A 23,138-nucleotide genomic window follows, 5' to 3' on the forward strand; every position below is an offset into this window, starting at 1 on the left:
CCTCCCATTCAAAGATCAGGTTCAAATCCACCTTGCGCCGGCCTTCCTGTGTGGAGCTTTGCTTTCATTACTGAGTTACTTACTTAATTACTTAAGTACAGCATAATTAGCTTAATTACAGATATTGGATTTATATTCAGTGCAAATAGAAAAACGGGGAAAAAAGTTAGTTTGGGTGGGTTTATATAAAAGCCGTTGGGGGGGGCTATAACGGATTTAGGCAATGGACCAGCTGTTGTCTGGCAGACTAACAATTACAATTTCCACAATCATGGAAAAATTGGGAACAACGATGATGGAAGAGGGTGGAGCGCCGATCAATGACTGACTAGCAAAAAATCTGTCCATCTGTCTGTCTGTCTGTCTGTCTGTCTGTCTGTCTGTCTGTCTATCTATCTATCTATCTATCTATCTATCTATATCTATCCATCCATCCATCCATCCATCCATCCATCCATCCATATACATATATATATATGGTCTGTGCATTTCACACTTAGGCCTTCACTGATGTCCTACCTTAGGAACCATATTTGTGCCACAATCGCCAACCATCAATGAAAGATTTTGCGGAAGCAAGAATAGGTTTTGAGCACAGGAAAAAAAAAATATTGAACGAGCAATAATAAGAGTCTGAGTGAGCAAAAATGGATTATGAGCACAGAAAAACTTTTTGCTCGCTCAAATCCTCTCGTTGCTCTCTCACTATAGCCCCTCCCTCTCCCTTGCTCAAAATCTCGCTCTCTCTCCGCTTGCTGGAGTCGTGTACTCTCTGTGCGCTCAGTGTGGCACACACGTTACGAATGTGCTACAAATCCAGCCAATCAGAGCTAGTAAAATTACATTGATTAACTGCTTGGTCAATTGCTTGTTGTGTTCACCAGAAAAGAGCGAACAAGATGGCGTCACACCAACCTGGGCGGGAAGTGGACTTATATCATTAAAGTACATAAACTAACAAGGTAGTTCTATCAAAAGATTACAGTAAACATAAAAATAATATTAAAAATAATGTGTGTCATGTCTTATGTCCTCACTTCCCTCACAGGAGAAATAGTTTATGGAAAAACGGCCCATGCATTTAGTATTTTCAAAGCTGTTTGTAGAGCTTGATGTGGGGGGCAAAAAGCATGAAAGTGTGTATGTTGTACATTATTAAGCGGCAATCCTTGCAAATTGTTTGTAATGAATGTTATATATGTGAACTGTGTGGCCACTTAATTGATTTCTGGCAGCTAAATTAAAGCCACACTGTTTGTTCAGTGGTGTCGACTACTCAAAGGGCATCACAAACATAATTGCATTTCAATTAAAATGACATTTGAAGTTCATGTAGTCCCTTCGGCTTAAGTCACAATAATTGCAAATGTATAATTTTTTCACGCTGTTTCTAATTTATTTCATTAAGCTTTTCTTTGTTTCAGTTGCTCGGAAAATAATTGTTGCATCAACAATATGCCGGAAACATATAAGCAGGCTAAAGGATTTTGTTGTTCCTTGTTTTTCATGGACAAGCCAGAATGTATCTAATGTTGCATTCGTGCTAACATCAATGCTAACATCATTTGTACAGCCTTTGCCTATAGGCTGGACAGCAGGGCAACTGGGTAAGTTTTGTTTTGACGCGTGCGTCAATCAAATAATTTCAATAGTCTCTTTGTGTTGCGTTGGATATGCCAATCCGTTTATTTCGTCCACATTCCTTTTCGTTCAATATCTTGATAAAACAATAATTCGGGTTACAAACCAAACTTAAAGACCACTCACGTTCGCACGTTCGCACGTTCGCACGTTCGCACGGTCGAAAACTGTTTGTGTCTTGCCCTGTCGCACCTGAGTGCAATCACCAACTGGCACGTATTTATGTAACCATGGCAACCATGGTTCCACCCACCATAGATTGGCATGTCTTCAGACAATTTGTTTAACTTTCTTAATATAAACAAATTAGAATATACAAAAAGCTTTTTGGCTCCAACACACCGGCCCCTAATTGAGAACGGCAGGAGACCGTGAACAATTCAAACCAATATTAACATAAATGGAGCCAACAAGTCATGTAAACGAAAACAAAACAAACCTCTTAGAAGCTTAAGTGTCTGCTTCTTGAATCAAGCAAAGCTTAGTTATTGGTCTGTCCAGTGTGCTGGTTTTTGTTTTAACTCGTGCAGAACGCACTAGTCCCTTCTTGTCAGCATAGATCTCTAAGACCCTTCCCAGCAGCCAGGATCCACGTGGGGCTGTTGCATCCGCGATCAATACAATGTCCCCCTGCTGGCCAATGGTGTTGTCATCAGACAGCTTCTTTCCAGTATCAAGCACAGACTTAATTGCCGGCTCATGGGCTCCCAATTCAGCCTCAAGCCTCTTGCGTTTCTTCCTCAGATTCTGCACTCCAGTCAAATCACGCCCATAGTCTTCTGAACTTACAAGCAACTTCTTCTCTTTGATCCAAGACTCTTCATCATCTAAGTCCCTGAAGAACTGATGTAGACGGTGAGACTCATTCAGCTTCGCGTGGCGGCTGGCTGCCATGCTCTTTATTTTGTTGAAACGACCATTAACAGCACCACGCTTGTCCTTCACTTGAGAGGTATCAAAGGCGTTGCTTGCCATCAGACTGTCAGCCTGTCCATTTAAATCTTCCAGACGATCTTCATGGGCTGAAATATCAGCCTCCAGCAACTGATGTTTTTTCAACAGGTTGTTGACTGAGGCCAGATCTTTCCCATAGTCCTCTGAAGCAAGAAGTGCTTCCACCTCAGAGAGCCAAAAATCAAAGTCTTTGATGCCAGTGTTAAAGTTCTGTTGCTTATTGGCTTCTTTGAGTTTTTGGCTCTTTTCAGCAGATTTGTTGACGAGAAATTGCCACTGTTCACCCAGCGCACCAAGGCGTACCTTAACTGCATCTTCACTGCCAGCACAGGCACCTCTCTGGATGAGTGTGTTACCAGTATCTATGACGCCACGGATTCGATCAGCATTGGCATGGAGCTCCGCCTCAAATGCTTGGTGCTTCTGATGTTTACTCAGAAGCTTGGATAGCTGAATGTTGGTAGGGTCCTTGTAGGACTCATCAGAAGCAGTCTGCAGTTTCTCACTGATCCAAGCTTCTATTTCATCCACATCTCGGCTGCATTGCTGCAGGGTCTGGGATTCACCAAGTTTTGAGCGCTTTTCAATCATCTGGGTCTTCAGCCGACGCCACCTGTCAAGAACTTCATTGCGTCGACTGCAGATCTCAGATTTGGCATAATGGTCCGCTCCTATGAGTTGATTGGCAAAGGATTGGAGAGCAGCAATTTTCTCTTCCTGCACATTAATGGCTTTATCAAAGTCTTCATGTTTTTTGATTAGTGCCTCAACACTATCAAGGGAGTCTCCCTTGTCGTCACTTGCAAGAAAGGCTTCACGAGCTGCCATCCAATTCTCAGCTTGTTCACAGTCTCTGCTAAAGAGCTGGAACCCCAAGCATTGGTCCAGCATCATGCGGCGCTCTACCCAGGCCTTTTCCAGGTCAGCCCGCTCCATTTCTAAAGTTTCCAATCTTTGCTTGATCTCGGGAGTCGCATAATGTCCTTGCACCAAAAGCTGGTGCCCGAATTGCTCAAAAGCCTGGAATGTACCAAGACGAGCATCTATTTCTGTGCGATGTTCCTGATGTCTTTCTAGAAGTGCTTCCGCTCCAGTCACATCTTTGGCTAGCTCCTCAGAGGACACCAGTCCTCGGATACCATTAACCCAGGACACGAGGTCTCTGAAATCAGATAGAAAGCGCTGCAGGTCATGTGAATTTCCCAGCTTGTCTTTGCGCTGATCAGCACGTCTAACAAGGCTGCTCCAGGCAGAGTTGAGCTCAGTACATTTCTCTTGAATGTCATCCACTGCTTCTGGGTGGGACTGTATGAGACGTTGTGCGGTTTCCCCAAGAGAGTTCACATTGTCACCTAGGGGTGCCAGGTCTCTTTCAAAGCCCTCATGCTTGCGCTGCAAAGCCTGAACACTTGCCAAATCATGACCGTAGTTGTCGGTGTTGAGAGCCTGGGTTTTTTTCTCAATCCATTCTTTAGTTTCATCAGCATCTCTGTGGAATTTCTTATCTCTCCCAAACCTCCTCTTCAATCCAAATATGCGTTGCCTAGCAACACACCGATTGTTTGGCAGACAGACTTCCTTTTTTCTGAAAGGGAGTTCCAGGGTGTAATGTCCATCTTGAAGTTTACAAGAATCAGTCATGATTTTCATGAACTTCTTATCATCCTGTGACATTTCCTCTTTGTCCTCCGATGTCGTTTCATTAAAATCATGGTTGTACTGATTGTGCAGCAATTCCTCCAAATGTGTTATGGAGGTCCTGTTGACAGTAACGCACTCAGCCTGCTCACTGTAGCCGGAAAGGGGACCATTAACAACCCACCCCAATAGGGTCTTAATGGCATATGGCCCATTACCACGACTGTTCACAACTTCCCACGGTTCAAGTAGTTTAGAGGCATTGGTACCAATCAATAGCTCAACATCAGCTTGAATGCGTGGAAGAACCACCCCATTTAAATATGGCCACTTAGCCAGCTCCTCTTCTTTAATGATGTTACTGGTTGTAACAGGCATTTTCTTTTGAGTGTAGACCTTGGGCAGGTCAAAGAACTCTTCTCCAGTGAGGCTTGAGATTTCTAAATCGGTCAACATGTAACTGGATACAGATGCCTTTGGGCCCATGGTTAGAAGGCTGATTTTGGCTTTTCTTCCATTCAAATTCAACTTCCTCATGAGGGCTTCTGAACAAAAGGTATCTGTGCTGCCGGGATCGAGGAATGCATAGGTTTTAATTACTTTATGTCCCTTGCTGGACTTCACCTGCACAGGTAGGATTGACAAAACGCCATTACTGTCACCGGCCCCTGTTTGTCCACAAGTTTGCAAGGAGACCTGTGCGTTGCTCACTGCAGGCTTATTTGGCTGACTTGCGTTGCTTGACCTCTGCTTTTGGTCAAAGTAAATATGAAGAATACTGGGATGCTTTTTATTGCACACCTTGCAAATCAAACGGTCAGCACAATATTTGCTTAAATGGCCTTTGCGAAGGCAGCCAAAACAGACTCCATTTTGTTTTATAAAAGCAAGTTTGTCTCTGTGTGACTTCTTCTCCATTGTTGGACACTGATCCAGAGTGTGGTCTTTAGAACAGCATATACAAGAGGCGGTGTTGTGAGCAGTATTACTTGGCTTGGGACTAGGTGGAAATCTTGCTTGCTCTTCTTTAGGCGGAGGGGTTTCGATAGTAGTTGCAAAGCTGTCTCCTTTAAACCTGGGTTTGCCTTGGGACTTCAATTTGTTCATTGGCTTTCCTGTGCCCGGTGTGTTATTCTGAATGTCACCAAAGACTGGATCTGATATTATCTTTACCTGGCGCTCTATAAAGGTGACGATGTCTGTGAACTGGGGTCTGCGGTAGTGTCTTTCCATTATGCCGCATGCAGAGACTCTCCAAATCTCTCTTAGCTTATATGGAAGCTTTGAAATGATGACTTTCATGTTGGCTGGCATGTCAAGTTCTCTCATATACTGTACCGTTTCCATGGCATTACAACACTGACGAAGGAAGAGTGAATATGCTCGAAGGGATTTTGGATCCTCAGATTTCAGCAGCGGCCAGTTGTGAACCTTCTCCATATATGCTGCTGTAATTTTATATTCATCTCCAAAGTTTTGGTCAAGAAGATATTTTGCCATGTCATACCCTCTGTCTGGTGCCATGTGTTGACAGCTCCGTACAAGCTCGTTCGGCTGACCCTTGGTGTACCTCTCCAGATAGTACAGACAATCCCCTTTGTTGCTTGCGTTTCTCTCAACGCAATGTACAAAGGCTCTAACAAAGGTTCTATATTGTAGAGGATCCCCATCAAAACATGGTATCTCCCTGGGTGGCAGTAAATGAGAGGTTTGCTGTTCCATTAGCATGGCTGTGATTTCATTTTGTTTTTGGAGCAAGTTGCACACCGTTGAAGTGTCATTGAATTGAGAAGCATTTTGTTCCACAGGGGGGTTCCTGTGGGTGGTATGGCCAATGTCCCATGCTGCATTCATAGGCATGTGTGATTGTGAAAAGGGTGGTGGTTGTACACGTCGGGGTGGTTGTTTTGTTTGAATATACGTTTGCTGCTGTGGTGGTTGTGAAATGAGTCCTTGCTGCTGTTGTATAGGAGGCGGTTGTTGTTGTACATAGGATTGTGCAGATTGTTGTCGGGGTGGCTGTGGTTGGATAGGTTGTGTGACTGGTTCATGTTTTCTGGCTAGGGTGTGTTGTGCCACCGAAGGTTCTTTTGGTCTTGCACCTTTCCTAAAGTAGGAGTCCATTCCATCAGATGGTGCTTGTGAGAGGGTTTGGTGAGTGGGAGATTGTAGCACTGATATTTTGGCATTGGCAGCAGCCAGTTCTGCCTCCAGCTCCAATGTTTCCTTTTTCTTTCGCAGCATTTCCTCCATCTCCTCAAGCGCATGCTTCTCCTTTAATGCTGCTGCACGAATTACAAGGGCAGCTCTGTCTGCCTCTACCTGCTTGCGAGCTCGCAACGAAGAGGTGCTGGACCTACTCGCTTCACTCCAGGTGTGACCTTTAGTGGATTTTGTGCTTTCAACATTAGAGATGCTGTCGTTGGGATTGATTTCATTTTCCACATCATCATCGCCACTTTGCACAGCTTGGGTCCTTTTTGTCCAATCATTAACCTCCTCAATAAATTGATCATTATTGATCATTTTAGCCTTGAACCAAATGTCATGTTTGTATTGTTCTTCTTGAGGTATTAGTGGTAGAAGAGCACACTGTGCCTCTCTGGCATCTTTGCATAGGTCCAGATATTTCACAAGTGCACTTTGAACCTCCTGTTTGCATCCTCCATTTTCCATTAATTCTCCAATTGTTTTCTGCATGTTGGATGCCCTTTTTAATTTAGAATTTCTCTCCTTTTGCAATGAATCAATTTTCTCCATTAAGGCCCTTGGTGTTAGTTTCACCTTGCGTTTGGAGCCAACCTGTGACCCAACTTGAGATTTAACCTGTGAAATTTCACTGCGAGCACTTTGACCTGTGGTGGTCACATTAGACCGTTTTTCACCCTCTGAAGGTTCATCCATTATTTGCATTGCATCACCATTTGAGCACATAACATGAGCAACACCTTTACCTGAATCCATTTTTGCAATACAAAACCCAACCAGCAGTGTGAAATGTAAAACAGTACCTTGTTATTTCAGTCAAACCCCACAGAAATTCATCACATTACAATCAAGACCTTGTAAAACGTAACGGAGATGAAACCATAAAACCACCAATGCATTGGATTTTACCAGAGCGCTCGTATTGACACCTTTTTTATCCTCAAAGTCCCCTATGTGTGCACACAGTATTTTAAATGGCCATATATTGTTAACCAGCTGGTAGCGCGCTACATACCTTTATGTGCACAGTGTACCTGTCCAAGTTTGGAAAAGTGCCCCAATGCAAAGTTCAAGCACCGGGCCGTTGTCCTGGTCGTGTGATGCGATGCGATGCGAGGTGGCTGGGCAGCGCGGCCGTCCGCTCACCGTGGATGTTCTGGCTGGCTGCCTTGCTGGTCCTGACGTTCGCGGTGCCTCCGCTGAGCCAAGCCAATGGCCCGCACGCCGTGTCTCCCCTGGCGTAGTCTTGTGGTCCGTTCAAGTTTCGCAACAACTCAGCGAAACAGCACTAATTTGTCCTTTCATGCAACGATCGGATGCCGTCCAAACCGAGCAGCCGTCACGTTGCGTTTCCTCTCTGTTTCCAATATACTTTAAACTGGTAGTCCGTCTCAAACTAAGACTACAGTTTTCGACATTGTACAGCCTTTGCCTATAGGCTGGACAGCAGGGCAACTGGGTAAGTTTTGTTTTGACGCGTGCGTCAATCAAATAATTTCAATAGTCTCTTTGTGTTGCGTTGGATATGCCAATCCGTTTATTTCGTCCACATTCCTTTTCGTTCAATATCTTGATAAAACAATAATTCGGGTTACAAACCAAACTTAAAGACCACTCACGTTCGCACGTTCGCACGTTCGCACGTTCGCACGGTCGAAAACTGTTTGTGTCTTGCCCTGTCGCACCTGAGTGCAATCACCAACTGGCACGTATTTATGTAACCATGGCAACCATGGTTCCACCCACCATAGATTGGCATGTCTTCAGACAATTTGTTTAACTTTCTTAATATAAACAAATTAGAATATACAAAAAGCTTTTTGGCTCCAACATCATTGTTTAGGATATTGTGCAACGCTTATCATTAGCATTGTTCACCAAAAATGTTTGAAACATTATTCCTTAATGTTGCTTCAAATAGCCAGCATGATAGCGCCACCCATCGTTGTGACCTAGATATAATTTTTTTTATCAACATGCCGATCCTGGCGATCACCTGCTTAATAATATGGGTGCTGCGTTAGCGCTAGCATCAATGCTAACTCAAGGGTATTGTGGAATGCTTGTTTCTATCATTAAACATGACACTTCTTTACATGTAATCTACATTTCTAAAACAATAAAAGCACCTGCTGTTAGTTTTGTTGCTTTTTTTTTTTTAATCTTATGTTTATAACAGAAAAACACAGATAATCTCAGGGGCATGACCGTATTTTCAGCACTATAAGGCGCACTGGATTCTAATGTGTACCTTCAATGAATAGCCTATTTTAAAACTATTTTCATATATAAGGCACACTGCCTTATAAGGCACATAGAACAGAAGCTACAGTAGTGGCTGGGGTTGCGTTATGCATCCACTAGATGGAGCTCCGTTAAAGGGAATGGCAACAAAACAGTCAGAAAAGTCAATCAAACTTTCCAATCAGAAATAAAGAAAAAAGATGATTTGTGGAAAGTACTCTCTGAAGAACGGGGAAAAAATGCTTCTTGGTTATGTTAAAAGACTAATTAGAATAATGCCATGTCCAATCAAGAGTTTAAAAGAATATAATTATGATTCAGTTAAATATTACACTCATATGAATGGAGCATAGATAGCAGATCAAAATTTCTAACAAGGTGTTTGATTTCTAGCTGGGTGTTTAATTTGAATTAAAAATACATGTGTAACTGAAATGCAGAGGTAAAAATTTAAATGCCCCTTCCCAAAAAATGAAAATTCGCAGTTCATGCATTGACCGGATTACTGCCAGCTTTTGAGAAAATTCAAGGTATTTAGGTGCGCCTTATAGTGTGGAAAATACAGTAATTTTAATTGCTAATCTCACACAACTACAGTGCTGCTCACCATTATTGGCATCCCTTCATTTCTTTGTTCATAACCTCGACAATATATTTCTAAATAAATAAAAGGTACCACATTTCTCTCTTCATTGTGTGTCAAAAACAAGCACTCTGTAGAATTAAAAAGTTTTACTTGACCTCATTGGTGCCAATAATTGTGAACAGTACGGTATGAAAAGGGATGGAGCTTTTGTAGGGGTATTATTCTGCTTGTCGTATGTAAAACATTTTAATGCCGTCAACGATGCTGTTGTTTGTATGGCAGCAGATGGACTCGCCCTATAAAGTGTAAAGGGATTAGTGTTGGGAGGAAGTGGATTTCCATGAGGAGCGAGGATACGGCTGTTGCTTCCAGTACTTTGAAAAAGTGGTAAAAAAAAAAAAAAAACATGGCTGCAAAGTAGCTAGCTCGACGGGGAATCGGCAAGAAGGCGCCTGATGCCTCTTGAGAAATGGGGAAGAGACAAAGCTGTGGGATGGCGGGAACGTGAGCAAGGCAAGGCGACGTCGCAAAAATGAACAACGGTGTGATGAGGATCAGGCGGCGGGGAACGGAAGCCAGGAATATTTTTGCCTTTTCTCCCTTTGATACGGGAGTAAAATCTTATTTCCACCAGAACACAAAATGGTGCAAAAGTTGACCGGGTTGTCTACTCGCCATCGAGTTGAATCAAAGTTTCTTTTTTGTTCATAGAGTTCCTGTTCATTTTTAATATTTAAAAAAAAAAAATATATATATATATATATATATATATATATTTTTTTTTTTTTTTACAAAATGTTATTCATTCACTTTATTATTCACTTTTTCTGTTTTTTTTGTATCATACTTTTTGTAAATTATATATTATTACTGTTTTTAGTTTAACATTTTTAGGTTTTTTTAAAATGTATATAATACCTTTGTAGTATCGTTAAATTCGTTTTTTTGTTCTTTTTGTTGATTTGCAAACATTTAATTGTTCTTTATTTTAAATGATTGATTTGTAAAAAACTTTTTCGCTATTTTATTACCACATGTGACTTTTTTTTTCAGATTTTTTTTCCCTGCATCTGGTCTTTTATTTTGACGTTACTCTTGGAACCTCTGCACTGTGAGGTGGGTACGTTAACTACTCTTCCACTGTTCCCCCCTACATCGAATCTTTCTAATTCATTTGTCAAAAATGTTATTTCTTTTAAAACGAATGTATTTTTTTTTTTCAATATACAGTATCGTACATTTGTTGAGCGTAAAGTTAAAACCTTTGTGCAGGATTTTGTCCAATGTTTTGATCAAACGGAATTCATGTAAAAACAAAAACATTGAAAAAAGACACTGGGGGGCTGAAATCTCACCCGGATGCTGACATGTCAAACTTCAAAATGGCATGGCCTTTTAGTTATCACAATACCAGAAGTGAGCCATCTCTTGATGAGATCGCCTGAGCTCTAAAATACTGCAGAGATATTGTCGAAGTAAATGATCCAAAAATGGTCAAAATAATGGACAAGTGTTAAGCATTGCGTAACAAAATAAAAAAAAATTCTATGGCAAATATGTATCTAGTGACAACATTTTGCTCAAAAGTACAATTTCTCCAAAAACTTACCGATTAAATTGAAAGGGCATCTTGCATCAGCAAACGAATGCCTCACTACTTTTTCCTTACCACTTCTCTACCAGCTATTATTTTTCATGCCCACATGGCTCCAGTGTGAAATGAGGACAACGCCAAGCAGCGCAAGTCAACGAGGGCTGGGCTGCCACTTAAAAATAAAACACATCTGCCATGTTCACGCCGAGGTTAACTTAACACGCGGACATACGGGCGCCAAGGGCGACCCATTATTTATGAACGCAAGCCTTCCTCCGTCCGTTTGAGTACGGCACAAAAGCGATGGAAAATCAATCGTGGCCCGCAGCTCTGAAACGGATGTACATGCATGCAAGAATGAGAATGTCATGCTAAGGTGAATCTATTATCAATCCATTTCCATGCGCGCGTCTTTAAAATCAATCGTGGCCTTGCTCTGACGTACTGCGTAGGTCTCAAACTCCAGTCCACAAACCTGCATGTTTTGGATTCTGCTGTCTGAAACACAGCACAGGATCATTTTCAAGCTCTCGCAGAGCTCGCTGATGAGCTAATCATTTGAATCAGGTGTGTTTTAGAGAGCAGCAGGTTTGCGGCCCTCGAGGACCGGAGTTTGAGACCTATGCTGTAAAGCAAGGGTGTCAAACTGATTTTTATCCTGGCCACATTGTACTTAAGGTGTCTGTTAGAGGGCCGGAATACATCTAAAAATAGTCTAAAAAAGCTTCCATTTTAACGTACCCCTTTAATTTCTCTAAAATCCTGAAAATGTAGGTCTTAAACGTAGAAAAACATGTGTCTAATAAACGCCGTTTTTGCTGGTTTACATCTTTACCTAGTTTTGAAAACAGAGCCCGATAAAAACTGTTCAAAAGATAGATCGGGAAAAGAAAAGGGTTATTTTTGAAGGCAATCTGCAAGTTTAGTAAGAAACTTGAAATCGAATCAGCATTAGGCGGGCCACATAAAATGATGCGGCGGGCCGGTTCTGGCCCCCGGGCCTTGAGTTTGACACCTGCGCTGTAACGACTCGTGAGGGTAAGCCCATTACAAAATGGATAAGGCTCCCCCTTGGGGAGGCGAGATGTGATGCCGGGGGGGGGGGGCACCTTTGACCCCGGGGAACAGGCTTTGCTTTTACCATGTCAAGTGAAAATGCACAATCAAAGCACAAAGTGGTGCAGTGGTGGGGGGTCTGTAGGGGGGGGGGGGGGGGTCTAAAAAAAAATTTCTTCTCAAAATCGCATTTACGATTCATCTGATATCAAAAGAATATCTGCACAATGTTTTATAGCGTTTTCTTCAGATTAAAATGAGAAAGAAATTGGCGCCCCTTGAAAGAAGACACGAGTGAGCTGAAATTTCTCACAAGATGTCAAAGTTCAACATGGCAACAAAAAACCCACAGATAAGCCGCACTGGCCTATAAGCCGCAGCGCTCAAAGCATGAGGAAATAGTCACAGCTTATAGTCCGAAAAATACGGTACGTTATGAAATTCACCTGGTAGAAGACCCACTGCGCTTCTCCAATTTTTATGGATTATGAATTGATGTATAGCCACGGGGCGAGTGGGCGGGCGAAATGTTTTCTCTTTCATTGGGCGGTCTTTGCAAAAACTAATTGCGATTGACTGCCCTAAACTAACCCGGAGCAAGACCAGAAAAGCTTTTAGGGCTAATCGGAGCCTACCCGGACCCACGTTGCGGAGTCTAGACCAATAAGCGCTGATTTGGGTGCCATTGCCTTTTGGAGCACATTTGGTGGCGTGACTCATGTGTCTAATTAGACTTTTCACTAAATGTGTATAAAAGCTTTGCCGCAAAACCAGCTGGTGGTGACAAGAGGCGCCGCGTTCAAAAGCTTTTCATGACTGCCCGAGGAAAGAGACACTTAAATATATTGTTAGGGCCATTTCCACCCAACGCTTTTCAGCTCCTTGTTTTTTTCCTCTCAAAGAGATGTCGTCGAAATTGTGCTGAGCCATAGAAATGATTCAAAAAAAAAAAAAAATCTGACTCAGCCGTCTTGGGCGTTTGTGGCAATTTGCATGACAACGCTGCAGCTGTATGCAAAGACTTTCAATTTTTCCTCACTTGTACTTTTGCTAGTCTACTTGCATATTCTTTCATTTAAAAAAAAAAAACGTGTAGTGAGGAGTTTATCAAATAAATCAAGAAATATAGTGAAGTTAAAAAAAAGCATGTCCAGTAAGTCATTTTTAAAAAGTATTTAAAATGAGCGACCAAATATAATAAGGCATATGTAATAGAGCATTTGTTTATTTGTTTATTTATTTTAACAGTGCAGTCATATATTTTTCTCTCTCATACGTATACAGTTTCTTCACTCATTCTATTCCGTAATATGCTCAGAATGGAAGTCTATTCATTTATTAGTGGTTCATTATTACTGCCCTTACAGTTATGTCACTGGTTTTTTTGTTCTTGTTTTATTGCCTACCTTATTATTTGCTCGATTATGGAATGCAGTCTGCTCAGGGAAGTGAACAGAGTAAGAATTTCATTGTGTGGTATTACTATGAATATGACAAAAGTTGAATTTCAATTTTGGGTTAGGGTTTCAAGCATTAAATAATTTAGGGTTATGTTTCAAAATAGGGTTACAATTTAGGATAAAGGTTTTAAACTTGGGTTTCAACTATTTCAAATTAGGTTTTCAATTTTGAGTTAGCGTTTCAAATTAGGGTTTCAAATTAAGGTTTCATTTCAGGGTTAGGATTTCGAAACAGGCCTTGAATTTTGCGTTGGCAAATCAATTTAAGGTTTTAGTTAAGTTTAGTTTAGTTTAGTTTTTGGTTAGCTTTGAAAATGGGGTTTTAAATTTGGGTCAAGGTTTCAAAATAAGGTTTCAATCTAATGTCAGGGTTTCAAATTAGTCTTTGGTTTTAGGGTTAGGGTTTCAAAATATCGTTTTAATTTAAAGTTAGCGTTTTAAACGAGGGTTTCGATTCGGAGTTAGGAGCGAGGTAAAATAAGGTTTCAAAACACAAGTTAGGGTTTCAATTTAGGGATTCAGTGAGCGGGGGTTTATCTTTCAGAATAGAGCTTCTTTTTAGGGTTGAATCTCAGTTGTTTCAATTTAGGCTGAGGGATTTAATTTCCAGATTTAATTGTGGGTTAGTGTTTTAATCTAGGCTTTTAATTTAGGATGGGGTTTCAAAAATAAGATTTCATTTTTGGGTTAGGGTGACGCTTTTTCTTGACTCTTTTATGATGGAAATGTCTAACATTTCTCATTCCTCAAAACTGTCTCCAGGCATGGATACTTTGGCTAATTCTTATTTTCTCATTGTTAGGGTTAGGGTTAGGGTTAGGGTTAGGGTTAATAAGGGTCAATAAGTGAAACCGAAAGCAGGTTCAAAACTTTATTGTGAATGAATTGAGAACCGTCTCTGCACAAAAACACATTACACACAAGACCAAAAAAAAAAAAGAGCTAAACACTGCTTGCAATTCGAACGGAAAAGAAAAAAAGTCAAATCTCAGTAGAGCAGAGCAAAGAGGGAGGCAACCGTCGAAAGACAGAAGTGACAGCGTGAAATCCAAGCACAAACTTTCACACACATTTGATTGTACCCGCAATGTAAGTCATGAGCAAGGCATTGTGGGTAGCTAAAATGAGGTCGGTGCCAGCTCCAGGTCAAGAGTTCACGCTCATTCGATTTGGACTAATCCAGTTGTCTCATGGTTGTCCAAGAAGGACAACCAATATAAAAGACATGACATTTTATTTTACATCCTAACTTGCCCCTTACGTGTAGTTGATGACGTACAGTACGTATGAGGTCATATGTCAAAGTTGATCACGTCATTTCTCCATTTCGTTTCTCTTGGTGAAATGTTGTCATCGATTATCGTGTGTTGCGTCACCTGTTTAGCTTGTATGGTGGTAACCAAAAGGTCCTCGATGACAAGTATAAATGTCGATTTCGCCAAGTATCTTGTAATTCAAAAGGATGATTTGCGGTGGTTTTTTGTTTGATTTCTCTTTGTAAGCCAAAAGGTTTTTAACATGAATTATAGATTGTTATTTCCCAGGTTTTTTAAGGGTTCTTTTAGCATTGCGATGCAAACAGTTAACCATTAGCATACAGGATTTTTTTTTCTTGATTCTTTTTTTTTTTTTACCGTCAATCAAAAAGTTAAGAATGATTGTACATTGTAATTCCTGCATTTTTTCTGTTTTATCATTATGACTCAAAATGCTGTGGATTCCCATGCGATGTTTTACACTGTCATCATAACTCAAGAAGTTGTTCATGGTTGTGATTTTGCTTTTTTTTTAAAAGATTGTCGTAAAGTTGTTGACAATTGTGATTTTGTCTTGTTTGTTCATGCTCATATCAGATTATGCTTATCTTGGTGGCATTGTCACAAAAAAAAACCCCTCAAAGATTATTGGATACAGTACTGGGATTTTTCTCTTTCCTCATATATGTTGAAATCAGATCATTCTTTTTTTCACTAAATTAGTATAATAATTAGTATAATAGTATAATAATGAGTATATATATATATATATATATATATATATATATATATATATATATATATATATATATATATATATATATATATATAAATATATATATATATATTAGTATATAATTAACCCTAACCCTCAAAGATTATTGTATACTGTGATTTTTCTCATTTCTAATATAATTTGTTGAAATCAAATTATTCTTTTTTCATTATATTTGTATTATAGTATCATCATTCATATAGTATAAATATAGTATATAATTAACAGTATAATAAAAACACATTTTTTTGCAAAAGCAACTGAATTTCAATTGCATTGTTTGTTGTTAGGTTCTTGGCTGATTTTTAAGTGTCATTTTGCCCATACAGTATGTACGGTATTCTCTACATTTGAAGCTCAAAAAGCTTTTGATCCATTTTTGTATTGTTTTGAATGCATGATTGCTATAAAGCAAATAAAAGATGTAAATACAAAAATATAACATTAATGGATGACATTCAAATAAGCATAGTAAAAAATGATCCCTACAAATGTTTACATTTCAATACAACTCAAATTTAGGTAAAAAACAAAAAAAAAACATTAAAGTTGATCAAATTTGACTTGTTTTTGTGCTTGCTTGTTCTTACAGCAAGATATTTTGCTTATGTTTGTTTGGATTTATACATAACAAAAATATTCTTCATTCATATTTTTTATCCACACAATCGTATTAAGCACATATTAAGACGGCATCATCATTTCACAGGTGTGCCTCAGGGCATCCACAAAATTTCACTGTACAGTGTTCCCTTGTTTATTGTGGGGGAAGAGATTTTTTATTATTTTTTTTTTTGCTTTTGCTTTGTTTTTTAATTTGTTTCTTTTGTTAAAAAAATAAAGACATTAATATTATTCTGTCTGGTAAACCTGCAATTGTTATGGCCACGAAGGAAAATCCACACAAAATCCAGTGAAAGTAGAAAAAAATATTCATAAAATTGCTCTTTTTTTTTTGACTGATCTGACTTAAAAGAAAAATAAAAACGAGACAAAAGGCCTGCATTATTAAAAGGTATGAACGAAAATCCGAAGGAAAGTGATGCCGCGGTAATTGAACTTTGATTTTGTATAAATATAAAAAAATGGTTGTGAAATGTATTAGCCCAGCAAAAAAAAAAAAAAATGCTACATACCAACACAGATTTAATTTGTAAATAACATTTCAGAGTATTTGGCCTTTTGTTTTGCTAACTGGAAAAAAAATCCTCACGCTTTGCATTCAGCTTCTGAATATCAGGGTAGAAAAAGAAATGTTTAAAAGTTCATTTTCATCAAGAGGCACAGCATTTTTTTCTTTTACCATTTTGAGTTTTCTGAACCCACAAAAAAAGCAAGCGACACCATTAAAAAGCATCAAGGCGACAATCATGAACAAAGAGGTACAAGAACCATCCATGACGTGATGAGTAGCCCTTCACAAATTAATTGGACAAGCCGTGTGTCCCCCGATAGCTAAAAGACAGCTAAAACACACACACACACACACACCTACACACAGAGAAAGCATTCACGTGCAGCTTCACCTTTTGTATTTATGTTTTTCTTTTGTCGCATTATAGGCACAAAAAAAAATGTATTACATTCAAAATGTGGACATAAACATGGAATGACTCCATTATATTTAAGGAAGAAATGCAGAAAAAAAATCAAATCAAGTGACAGGAAGTCCAACAGGCACAACTGCATAAGCCTGTGATGCAGAAAGGCTTTATCAAAACGTGATCATTTAAAAAAAAAAAAAAAAAAAAAGATTAGTGAGGGGTGGCCTTCATCCCTTCACACCCGATTCAAATGACCAGGGTCGTTATCAGGATTCCGCGAAGCATGCCGGCGAGCGAATCGCTTGAATCAGGTGTGTGGCTTGAAGGGAAATGAAAAACAGGCTGGATTTTGGCTCTCGAGGACCGGACTTGGCCAACCTCTGCTTCAGCTAATTAAATTGGCCCACATGCAGGCGTGTGGAACATATTTTTCCAAAGAACATTTTTGACTTGATGGCCACATTACTGAATAGCTGAAAAGGAAAGATGGATGATTTTTTTTTTTTAATCAATTATGATTTTTTTAAAACTTTTTTTCAATCATTTATTTATAATTCAATGAAATAATTAAGTAATTATGTTTTTGTAATACTACAAGTCAAAATAGTAGTCATTTAATGAGAAATGAAGTCATTTTCACTCAGGAGATATGAAAATGATTATTAAATAAATTAAATTACTGAATTCATTTACATGTATTTCCAGCAGCTTTTTTAAAAAATATATTTGCATTTACATGTTCTATCTTGCTTAGTTTCCAGCCGGCTACCATTTTTCTCTTTATTCCCCAAACATGGACCCACTAACAGGCCAACGCTGGCGAGCCTCCTCTTTTGATCTCCTCAGGGTTCCAGAGGTCACCAAGAAGAAGCTCGCGGCAACATGTTTGAGCTTTTGCCACATCAAATATAACAGAAAGAAAGAAAGAAAGAAAGAAAGAAAGAAAGAAAGAAAGAAAGAAAGAAAGAAAGAAAGAAAATATTGTGGTTTCGTACTAAGACAAATGAAAAAAGAAGAGTTCAATAAACAAAATTCAGAATGTTTTTTTTTTCTCTGTTTGAAAAGCACAGACGTACCTAATGAAACAATGGAAAGGGTGACCATGAAACTGTTTTAGTCCAAACAAAGTGTGATGAGTAATTATTGTTTGCAATATTGAAGGATGTGCACTGAAGGAAAGGAGGACGCTGCTTGAGAAGAAAATTGAACCCCCACCCCCCCCTTCCCAAAAAATAAGCTTGTCAATGTGCTCAACTTTTTGAAGTGGCCTCTTGCATTTCAACGCCTATGATATATGAAAGAAGGGATTAAATTTGTTACGCTCGTTACATTACATCATCACGTCTTGGCTCCTCCCCCACATGCTTCGTCTAATTAACTCTGTTTAATGCCAGTTTCTTTTTTTCAGGAAAATTCATCAGGTCAAATATGACTTTTTATCTCTATTGTTGTTAGATTTGAAAACTGTAGCAAAAAATATTTGAATCGGAAAATTCTTTGTGAGTTAAGCAATGGGACTAAAACAAACTGAACAGAATCCACTTTAAAAGGTGACATCCTTGATTAATGCCTCTTCTCGTATAATGAGATACGAATTGAAATGTGTGTGTGTGTCTTTCTGCATTCACATTATATATATATATATATATATATATATATATATATATATATATATATATATATATATATATTATATATATATTTATATATATATATATATGTAAATGTACCTAATATATATGTAAATATATTTATGTGTACAAATATACAGTATATTATGTACATAGATTGTGTAAAATTTCACAGTATGTAACGCACATATGTACAGTATGTATATTACTTTCAGTATATTATGTGTGTATAGTGTGTACACAATATACAATGAAGATGCTACACAATATAAATATTTTCAATTTGTCTTCAAGTATACAGTATATATCCAATGCTATTATTAAAAAAATAAAGATAGAAAATAATTGTAAACAATTGGCGTATAGTTGAGCCTGCGTGCGCCAAACCACAAACTGTACCAACTGTATTTCTGTGATGTGAAAGACTTATTATTTTCCGCTTTGTTTATGACAGACATGGAGCCCCTTGAAGCTATTATCCAAGTGGTTCTTTTTTTAAAGTCTTCTTTTTACATGTATTTTATGATGCACACTATGACCCAGATTCATTTCTAAAGTCATTAGTGTCTACCATGAAGAAAATGTGTCGCATTGCTAGGTACACCCCATGAGCTAATGTCAAAATTCTGATGTTCTGAAATGGGGAAATCAACAAAACAGCACTCAATGAATAGAAAAAGTCTACACACAAATGGCCCTAACCCTTGTCGTGATGTAAAAAATAAAAAGAGCCCAAAAACAAACCATAAAACAATATACTGGAAATAAATACATGTTGTAGTTTTAAAAACTATTCCATCATTAATGAGACCTTTAACCTGAACCCAACTGATTTTCTTTTCATTAAAAAGGTGACTCAAAAGAAAGTTAAAATAGAAAAAAAAGCACTAGTTGCATAAAAAAAATGGCATCCCCTTTTATAACTGGGATATGGCAGTCACATGAATAGGAAATGTGAATCAGCACAAAAGTTTCACCATTTTAAAGGGCCCATATCATGAAATTCAACTTTTTGGAGCTCCTCACCATAACACAATGTCAATTTCATCTTTATCTTCCTTCTTGAATGCATACATATCTAAGGATTTGATTCCTCAGCACGGGCCCAGTAGAAAACTTGACAATGACAATGATGACAGTGATAGTCCCACGTACCACCTGTAACCGTGACCGTACCGTCGGTGCAAGGTTCAAAACACACCCGTCTTATCCGAGGAGACGTTCGGGCTTTTACTTTTACTCCGGGGTTGGGGAGGAGATTTTGCACCGGGTCGGTCAAGTAAACAGCAATGTTACATCTATAAGTTTTACTGTAGAAAATGTTGACATTGCAGTATATGATTCAACCAGAACTGTTGTTATGAGTAGCGGGTGATCCTGTCAGTGCTGTCTTGACACATTTGTTGTTATGTTGGCAACTCCAGCTCATTTCAATTTGAGTAAAACGCCCGTTTTCTTTCGCTCCGCCTCTGACTGCCATTACTGATCGCTGCAACGTTAGCTTGTTGACTGTTGTTGTTTCATCATGGGGGTTGGCTTTTAAACGACGTCGCGAAGAGGGCCGTGACAGCCGTACGGTTTCAGTGAACGAGCCGTTTTACTTCCTGCTTAGAAATTTAGCAACCGAATCCCAAATTTCATGAGCTAAAGAATTTCCAATGCGCCAGAGGTAAGATTTCATCATTTTATATGCATTTATTTCACTGCGGAAAGTTTACGTTTTTTTGAAATGGGCACTTTAAGTTCCCCTGAGTCAAAATGTTCAGATGTTCAAGTAGGCTTTTCTTAACATGTTTTTCTATTTAGCAGAAGCCCGAAGGTTTTATGTTTCTGTGTATGCAGTGTATTTTTTCTGTAGCCTCTTTTGCAGCTTCCTCTATTTTAATTCATACATTTTTTTAAACCATTTCACTTGTGCATATAGTATTTATGGAAATGTGTGTCCATGCTACTTATGTAAATATATGGATCGACTAAACAATGCTTGATGTGCGATTTGCATGGACCGTTTATGAAAAGCTTATGATTCATTCATGAATAAATAGCCATGAATGTCATCCGTGTGCATACACCGATACAGATTTCAGATTAAGGAAATTTTGCTTTTTCCTTGAAATGATTGTTTGTTTTAATTGGATGCTGAAAACATTCCAAAGAAAATCTCTATTTTGTTTTTTTCCAGCATGGTTTCCAATCACGTTTCTTGAAGATGTGTCCTGGCTGGTACGCTAATATTACAGCGCTTTAAAGCAAGTAATTCCGTGTTGTTGCAGCAACACAAGAAACACAGATTCTTCTAAATATACTGTAGGACAAGTAGCATCAACAAGCTATCACATTGTTCATTTGGCTGTTTGAATAGATGTCATGGAAAATTTCAACTTAGATGATCTTTTTAAAATGTAATGCTAAAATAAATGAAATAGAAATGATTCCTCACTTTTATGTTAAACAACAGACTGATGTCACAGATATTAGTTTCACATTTTCAACAGATATCTCCATCAAGAGACTTGACTTTCATTTCCCAACAACCAAAAGTCTCAACTTAATTTTGAAGAGAATGAAAATAAGGGATTTCTATATGTATATAGTTGAAAGATGAATGCTGCAAATTTTTAAACGCCATTTTTTTAGAACTACGGATTAGCAACAATGAGATGCTGTAACTTTGTCATGTTTTGAGCCAATTCTCTGTATTAAACATGTTAAAAGGAATTAATTTATTTTGCACTAACATCTTCATATGTATACAGTTTCTTCCTTTCTATCTACTCCATAATATGCTCACAATGTGAGTCTATTTATTTATATGTGCTTCATTATTACTGCCCTTATTGCTCTATTACTGTTTCTATTTTTTTAGTGTTATTGCCTACTTTATTATTTGCTCGATTGTGGAATGTAGTCTGCCTGGGGAAGTGAATAAAGTTACAATTTCACTGTGTAGTACTACTATGTATATGAAAATAAAACTCTTGAATCTTGAATTACGTGTAAAATTAGAATATGTCTCAATGTTTATGTTCAAAGACATAAGCCTGATTTTGTGAAAACATCACATATTTCTCCTAGTTTTGTAACAAAATTATCTTTCAATCCGCATATTTAGCGGAACACTTTCGTTCAATTAATTCATCATTTTTAATTGAGAAGAGTTTTAAATTAATAAAGTCAACAAAAGAGATTTAAAGGCAACTTGTGCATGAAAAAATGGTCTTTCAATTTATGTATTTCTTTTGATTAATTTATCATATTTAATTAAAAAGATTTTTAAATCAACAGTCAAAAAAAAGCTTTAAAGGCAACTTCAAACACTTAAGTCAAACATACTTTGTTTTTAGAACAAAAATAAAACAAACTTTTGGTTTTCATTAATAAATACAAGCACTTAATTTAAAACTGTTTAAATTGTTGAATCACTTAAAATACCTTCCTTCCAGCTTTTTACAATTCCATTGAAATCCTAAAATGCCTCTACAAAAAATACACGTTTTACTTGAATGACTGCTTTTTTTTTTTAACTTGCAAAGAACATATCTCATTACATCGTGCAGAGTTACCTAGTCATTATATATTAACTTCCTTTACAAGTTACTATTTCTCCTAGTTTTTGCAAAAGCCCATTGAAACGCACAAATGCTGTAAAGATCGAAAAAGAAGGCTATTCAGTGGATGTGAATGGCTTTAGAGTGACGCTGCGGGCTTTTCTTTTTGCCGGGGCTAACAAAGAAAAGCCTTAATTGATTACCAGAATGTCTTTGGAGTACCGAAATGAGTGGAAAATTTGTTATGATGTAGTTTTTACCACTGTCTATTTTATGTTCACATTACTTTTGCATGGCAGATTTTTAGGAGGGTCTAATAAAGCACCAAAACCAAAGCAAATGTGGACTCTCAAATTGGACTCTTCCTTTCAGAAAGCAAATTTCTGGAATCACACCAAAAAGTCACCATTTTTTGTTGTTGTTTCTGTTTGTTTGTTTTGTTTTGTTTTGTTTTTTAGTTCATCAAGCTTCTAGGGACCCATGGAGTAAAGTGTTGCAAAGGAATGGTAAGCTGCCATTTTGATACCAGGTCAGACGTCCACTCTCATCGCAGAGACAAAGTAACTGAAAATATTTCTGAATAGTTAATGATTGGTTAGTTTTGCAGACTTCAAGAGCTGTCAAAAGTCATTGACGTTTATGTACAAAATTGGTAAAAATGTGATAATAGCAAAAGAAACTACGCTGTATATTTATACATTCATGAAATTGAAAACGGAATATTTATCATGGCATAGTTAAAGTATTATGACTTTTGAAGACTTTTGCATTATGGGAGTCCAAGCTAAGCCAGTCATTGAAGTTATTGAAAGGCTTGCAAATGTCATAAGTTGGCCGCTAGAGCCACCCGGTGGTTTTGGGGTGTCAACACAAAATTTCTATTGCGCCCCGTTCGCAAGATGCCGCTGAAAGGATTAATGCAAAAATCGAGGGCAATGCATGATAAGACATTGGGTTTTCAATATGTCCAAAATTGACAATATTTCCAATTTTGAATGGCAGT

Source organism: Hippichthys cyanospilos, chromosome 1, assembly GCF_059441005.1.
Source record: "Hippichthys cyanospilos isolate Australia breed blue-spotted pipefish chromosome 1, RoL_Hcya_1.0, whole genome shotgun sequence".
Taxonomy (NCBI): domain Eukaryota; kingdom Metazoa; phylum Chordata; class Actinopteri; order Syngnathiformes; family Syngnathidae; genus Hippichthys; species Hippichthys cyanospilos.